Raw genomic sequence first — 7,513 nt, 5'->3', positions numbered from 1 at the left:
TAAATACTGAATCAGAATTTTGTTACATGTTTTATATATATTCTCTCTTCTATTGGCGTTGTGTTATTCATTTAGAAAGAACGGGTATAGTTTATGATTCAGTTCTACGGGAAGTTTAACGCCTGTAAGATTAACTAATATTCTTCAAATATTTCATATAATTAAACAGTTAACGTCCCCTATTTTCAGGATATGGGAGTGAAATTTATGAAGTTAAACTTGACGCAAAAGAAGCTTTCGTCATATTTAATTTAAAAAATTCAATATATTGAGTGTGATGAGTCGTTAAGGCAATCAGCGTGGGTTCGATTCTGGGCGCAAGCAATAAACTAAACTTCCAGAATGACATGGGGCTCACTCCTTCTATCAGATGTTTTTGTTTTTACTTGGTTATTTAATGACTCTGTAGCTATCAACTACGAGGTTACTTAGTGTCGATGAAATTGGTGATAGCGAGATGATATTTGGCGAGATGAATCTGAGAATTCGCCATAGATTACCTGAAACTTGCCTTACGGCTGGTAAAAACCTCGGAAAAAACTCAACCAGGTAATTAACCCAAGCTGGAATCGAACCCGCGCCCGAGCGTAACTTCTGACTGGCAGACAAGCACCTTACCGACTGAGCTACACCGTTGGCTCTATCGGTTGTTTACTGCTGTACAATCGGGATGTAAATACTATCGAAACTTTGTCTTAGTCATTTAACACCTATTTGAGAGGTTCAGAAGAATGAGATTCAGGCTATAGGCTACATTTTTGACATTTATATGGGGAAAATGTATCTTTTTACTCAAACGTACCGGTAATGTAATAAAGTTCTAAAATAGGATTTTATTGCTAGTTCTTAACTGAAGTTTCTGAGTTTTAATAAGCGTGTCGCATTTTTACAAGTCCTTGGAGACAAATATTTTGGTATTTTCATGAATATCATGGCTGCATTCTCACGCTCTTAACCACCGGTTCACAATGGTCCAAAATCCACATTTAGGAGGACAAAAGTAGAAAAATTACATGTAAAAAATGAAGTAAAACTCTTAGATTATATTTCCTATATAACTAAATAACCCTCAATTTTATTGATGATCTTAATCAGCGGAGGTGGCTACAGAGCGAGATATGAGGCCGGTAACATACCATACTCAGACCACCCAGCATTCAGCAAGTGCTGCGAGTCTGTCGTTTTCTTTGTAGGCCTACTGTATCTTTGTTGTAAGTGATCGATTCCCTTTATATTTGGTATCAACATGTCAAGTAGTTCTTTAGGTATGTATCACTATTTGTTTCTGTTATAGTTAATGTAGTTATAGCAACTTAAATTAGCATGAATGGACGTGGGACAAAATATAAATTTAACCAATCAGTGCAGACTTGGCTAAGGTAGAGAAAAAACACTCTTTATTCCGTCCCAATTTTACTTCCTATTTATTTCGATTCTAAATGAAGTCTTAAGGTGCGCAGTTTTGCGGAAGTAACAAATTATGCGCACTATTCTTTCCAGGTGCAGTAGTGCGATTTTTCACGATTGCAGTTTTTGAAATATCTGGGAACCGAATCTGCTTTCGAAGTACAATTCAGGGAATGCAATGGGACAGCTTGTTAATTATGTATCAAATAAGCTTCCCAAGTGCCCAAAAGATGCAATAGCAACTAAAATATTACAGCTTTTCCATAAGATAATGGTTGGAGAGCAAGAGGATAATGAATATAAGTTTTTTTAACGAAATGAATATTGGCTTAGTGAGCTACTTATTAAAATGGGTTCTCATCGTGATAGTAATGAAATTTTAGAGAAAACGTACTCCTGGACAAAGTCGTGGCCGCCGAAAAAAACTTTTCTATTACAGCAAGTACGAGATCGAAACAAAGACAATCCAGAAAAGTAGTTCCTTCGTGTAGTTGAAAATAACTAGCTTTTACAACGCAGCTAGATTTTGCCAAGGAAGGTAAATGAAATGTTTCCTCTGTTATTAAAAAAGGAACAATAGGAACTCCACATACAATTCGTCCAATGAAAAGAAGTAGGCCTACTGGTATGTCTAAATCTATTCACGGTCGTTCATGCACTTCAGAAGAAATTCTGGCATTGATAGTGACTCTCTAATAGACACCGATAAGTGTGTCTGACAAAAGGATATAGAAGTAGACATTTTGACATGCCATGCTTACAATAATATTTCAGAGGTAAAAAACACTGTTATCCCAAAGAAGAATCAATTAAAAAAATGGCAGAGGTAGGATTACAAAAATTGTTGGCTATAGCAGTTGAACGTAGGACTATATATATTTTATAAAATAAAGCCATACCTAGTATAATAAAGAGAAACGATAATTGTTAATGACAAATGATTAATAAATGGTGATTCGATGATAGTTCAAGTCATTCTCTTTATAAGCAAACTTAAATTCGACGGACTCTGATATGGTACTAACATCTGTGGCTTCATTAAAGGTACGTTTTCCTCGGTGCGACTATTGCGATGATTGTTCAACGATTATTGTTGAACGATGAAACGTTGAACGACAATAGTTGGTTATAAAATATACCATTTTGCTCGGAGCGTCTACGATTTGTTGATTTGAGCTCAAAAATGAAGAGGGACTGTATACCAAAAATTTATCACTACCCATCTGCGTGAAGACAACAAAACGTTCTCCGAATATTTTCGTCTTTCTGTTGAACAGTTTGACTTCGTGTTAGGATTAATTAAAGACGATATCTACAAAGAATCATACAACAGAAATCTGTACCCTGTAATACCCGATGAAAAACTTGCTATTACATTGAGGTAAGTACTACTGTTATTTACACTCTGAAATTCAGTTGTATTGCATTTTGAAACCTTACAAATGTTCAATAAAAAAACAAGGATAGCAAAAAGCAATGTAGGCTATATCAAACAAATTTGTTGAAAGATAAAGTTCCTAAAATACAAATAGTAGAAGACAAAAAATTCTACATACATTAATTTATGTAAAAGCTTCATCACCAAGTTGATGGCAAAAGTTTTCGGGAGGTTGAGAGAAGGGAGTAAGCTCTGTTAGGGTAGAACTCTGATACGAAGAATCTGCATCAGAAAATGGGGATAATTTGAGGCGAAACAGTAGCTGAAGTGTCGCTGCAAAAATGTTGACTATTGGGAAGATTGAAGGAACTATATTTTATTGATTTCCACATTTCAGTTTGCAATCCTGTTATAACGTTTAATGTTTCGACCTTAGCTCGTTGCTGTAGAACAGGTGTTAATTGTTTTACTGATTTGGCCAAGCTTTTGAAAAAAAGGTCAACATCATCCTCAGTTTCTTCTACAAGCAAAGCCCTCATAATTTCATTTCGCTCAGCTTCCCTCTTTTTCTAAACTGTCAGCAATTTTTTTCTCTGTTGTTTGGTCTTTTTCCTCTGCATGTTGTGGGGTATTGCGGCAAGGTATTACAAGGAGACGGAGTCGGCAATGCTGTTGGCGTCGTTGTTGAGGTTTGCGTCGGTAAGGTTTGCATTGGAGTTGAGGTTTGCGTCAGCGAAATTTGCTCATCACCAGGCAAAGGTGAATCTACTTCCTCTTCTTGTGACGGATTGAGATTGAAGAAGCTTCTGAAAGGAAATGATAGGCTAAAAATGTCATCTATATTATTTTTATGATTGATTTAGAGTGAAAAATGATTACAAACCCACGATGTTCTTCAGCTGTTCTTAGAAATGATACTTTTTCCTCCAGAGCCCATTTTTTTTCCTTTTTTTCGTTGGAGTAGCTGCTGAGCCCGTCTTCTTATTTTTTTTCTATCGTACGTGTCGTTTATGTTCCTCCAGCGTTTTTTGCATTGATCAACTGTAAACAAAGTAATAAGTGATAATAAACTGCTTGTTCTTATTTCCAGGTATTTGGCAACTGGTGAATCCTTCCATTCGCTGCAGTTTCAGTTTCGATTAAGTGTTAGCGCAATTAGTAAAATTATAAAACACACGTTAGCAGCACTCAAGAAGACTAGTGCCATTGATGTTACCACCACAGACTCAAGAGGACTTAGAAAAAAAAAAAGGCAAAAGAATTTGGGTTGAAATGGGATTTCCCCAACTGTTCAGGAGCCATTGATGGCAAACATATTTGCATTGTGTGTCCAAGAAATTCCTCCTCTCTTTTTCACAACTACAAAGGGTTTTTCTCAATAGTGCTTCTGCTCTGGGGAGAATGTTCTATACAATAGAGCACTGCTTCCACCCCAAACAAGCTACCCAATTCCGATCTTGTGTTACCTCACGTGTTCGTCGGTGATGATGCTTTCCACTTGCATCCAAACATGTCGAAACCATACTCGCGAGAATGTGCGATCAGCGAGAACTCGAAAGTTATATTTAATTACAGATTGTGCCGTGCTCGCCGAACTTAAAAAAAACGCGTTTGGCTTACTAGCACAAGTTTTTCGCATTTTCTATACCCCAATAAATTTACTCCCCCAAACAGTCGACGATGTTGTAACAGTTTCTTGCTGCTTGCACAACATACTGAGGGATGCCTATATTGCAAACACTGGAGCCTCATACCATGAACCAGATCATATGCAAGACCCATCCAGAGACAATTTGATACGTTTGGCAAGAGCTCGTGGGTACGCTAATTTTGAAGGATTTGAAGTAAGAGACTCATTTGCTGCATATTTCAGCACCGACGGGAGGGTAGGCTGGCAAGATCGCCAAGTTAATAGAACCGACCGAAATTAATTATTATTTTCTTAAATTATAACGTTAAATTATAGATATATAATAAAAGCCAGAATAAATAAAAGTGCTCTCATAGCTTATTAAACATCCAGCAAAATGACAGTGTCACATATCGATATAGACATTATCAATTGATAAGAGTATTGAAACCTTCTCCTTGGTAATGACCAATCGCCAAACCAACTGTATTTCAACTAATGTGGTAATATTTTTTGCTTACTTTGTACACGAATTACACAATTTTGCATAATATAGTTATTGAATATATTAAGATTTTGTTCATTTGTTGTGCACTATTGTAAAAAAAATTGCATTAAAATTATATAAGTAATTATTAAAATAAAATAGAAGTATTTAAATAACTTACTTGATTTTCCAACTTTATTGGCAATCTCAGCCCATATATTGTCCTTGACCCTTTGATCCTTGTAGGACGCATGTGACAGCTGCCACAGTGAGGGATGATTCGCCACTTCCTCGAGAAGAATTTCATCATCCGCACCAGAAAACGAAGGAGCCATGATGCACGTCTTTCGCAGAACAAATAAGTCAACGACTGACGATTATATTCACCCTTTTCCTGAACGACTATTCAAGACGTACGATCGTCGTTAACGACTCTAGCGGCAGTCGCTCGAAGGGAAACAGCTCCATATGAAATACAAAGAAATAGTGCTCAACGATTGTCGTTGCACGATCATCGTTGAACGATCATCGCAATAGTCGCACCGAGGAAAACGTACTTTTAGACTGGTAACCAAAACAGATTCGTCTGTAAAGATACTTACAATTAGGCAAAATCCAAGAACATGTTTCACGAGACATTGCCGCCCAATAAGATTACAATTTGTGAAACAATCTGAGGAAATATGAAGAAAAGGAAATTATATTGAGATCCCATTTTCCAAATTAAAACATCTTAGACACAAAAGTTGTTAATTTTGTATAAATACAACCTCCTACAAGGGACAGTTGCTCTTACACAGATGTAATCATAGTTTGTATAGAAAACAAATATGCAGTCTGTAACTACTGTATAAAGTTTCATGAAAATCTGTTAGTAGAAAAGTTACTAATTTTGTCTTAATGCACTTCCCTATAAGGGCAGTTCCCCTTATACAAACGTAATCAGATTTTGTATACAAAACAAATGTACTCCCTGTAACCACTATATAACCTTTCATGAAAATCTGTTAGATAGGGGAAAAGTTATTAATTTTGTCTAAATGCCCCCTATAAGAGGTAGTTTCCCATATACAAACGTGAGGGGCGGACGCAGGATTTTTTTTCGGGGAGGGATTTGAGGAAATAGTAAAAATGTAATAATGAGAAATAAGTTTATATACTCACAATTTGTTTCCGAGTCACAAACATTTACAAGTTGGCCTGAGTAGCGTAGTCGGTATAGCCTTCTGTGCTCAAAGTTGCGGGTTCTATCCCAGCACAGTTCGATTGCATTTAAGTGTGCTTAAATGTGACAGGCCTCATATCGGTAAATTTATTGGCATGTAAAAGAAATCCTGCGGAAAAAAATTCTGGAACACCAGTAACCTCAGCAATTGCGAGCGTTGTTAAAGAAACCACAATTTTTTAATTTTAATATTTACAATGACTGCAATACAAAAACAATGACAGTGATATTTACAGAAGAAGGTGACGAGGCTTCTTAGACATTTCATCCAGTATTTCATAAGCTTTTATTTCTACATTTTTATGTATCATCATCAAGACCAGTCCATTTAATCTGTCTGCTCCTCAGGTAAGTCTTCAAATACCGCAATGTTGAGAACGACCGTTCTGGTGTTGCTGTAGTTACAGGCAACGTGCAGAAAAGTTTTAGCACCTTGTGAGTGCAGGGAAAAATAATTTCATTGCACCTGTTCTAAGATCATGTAAAATCAGTAGGCATTAGGTGAAGATTTTTCTGATCAAGGAAATTTCTTCTTCACATCTTCAATTCATTGAAGAAAGATTCTGGTGATGCATCAACATCATTGGGCCACTGATCACTATAGCCTCAACAGCAGTTTATAAATCTTCATCTGATGCTCGCACTATGTTTTTAGGCAGCAAAGTTTGTATGGACTTTAGGATTCCCTTATAATTTAAAAACCTGTCCTTGAGCTGACTAATAAAATAGTCTAAGAAGGGAAGGGGAATTGAAAGCCTAAAATACTCTTCAGGACTCTCTGTCTTGAAGTTAGAATGCTGTGTTTGTCTCCCTGCAGTTCTTGGAATTTCCAGCGTAATCCCAGTAACTTCAGCAACACTTTTTGCCTCTAGGTTCACTGGCAGAAAATTTAAACGAAAATCTTCCAGTTCTCTTCCTAGATTCTCACATAGTTCAATGCATGTCTTAAGGTCCATCTGTTCTGACTTTAGTAGACTGGCTAAACCATGTGACAGGCTAAAAACAGGGCTAGCTACAATCATAGACACCAAAAATGTTGATTTCTGTATGGCTTATATTACGATGTACCGAAGTACATATGATAATATTTCAGTGCAGAAATTCTGCGTCACCATATGATGATGGAAGAGTGGAACAGAGAAAAAATTCTCTCCGGCACCGGGATTTGAACCCGGGGTTTCAGCTCTACGTGCTGATCCTTTATCCACTAAGCCACACCGGATACCCATCCCGGTGTCGGACAGAATCGTCTCAGTTTAAGTTCCAACTCTTGGGTTCCCTCTAGTGGCCGCCTTCTGCACTATGTCATAGATGTCTATGAACGTAGGACTGAAGTCCACACATGTGCTTAGGTGCACTCGTTATGAGTGACTAGTTGGCCGGGAT

General features: G+C 37.0%; 1 long non-coding RNA gene across 1 annotated transcript; it reads right to left on the bottom strand.

The window, feature by feature from the left end:
• Positions 1-3,382: 3,382 nt before the first annotated feature.
• Positions 3,383-5,258, bottom strand: LOC138698843 (uncharacterized). Its single transcript, XR_011331954.1, has 3 exons — positions 5,084-5,258; positions 3,669-3,826; positions 3,383-3,591 (listed from the first exon to the last, which is right to left on the bottom strand). It is a non-coding gene; the product is annotated as an uncharacterized lncRNA (long non-coding RNA).
• Between the last annotated feature and the right edge of the window lie 2,255 nt (positions 5,259-7,513).

Source organism: Periplaneta americana, chromosome 4, assembly GCF_040183065.1.
Source record: "Periplaneta americana isolate PAMFEO1 chromosome 4, P.americana_PAMFEO1_priV1, whole genome shotgun sequence".
NCBI lineage: Eukaryota > Metazoa > Arthropoda > Insecta > Blattodea > Blattidae > Periplaneta > Periplaneta americana.
The sequence above is the reverse complement of the archived record's forward strand: the minus strand, read 5'-3'. Positions and strand labels throughout refer to the sequence as shown.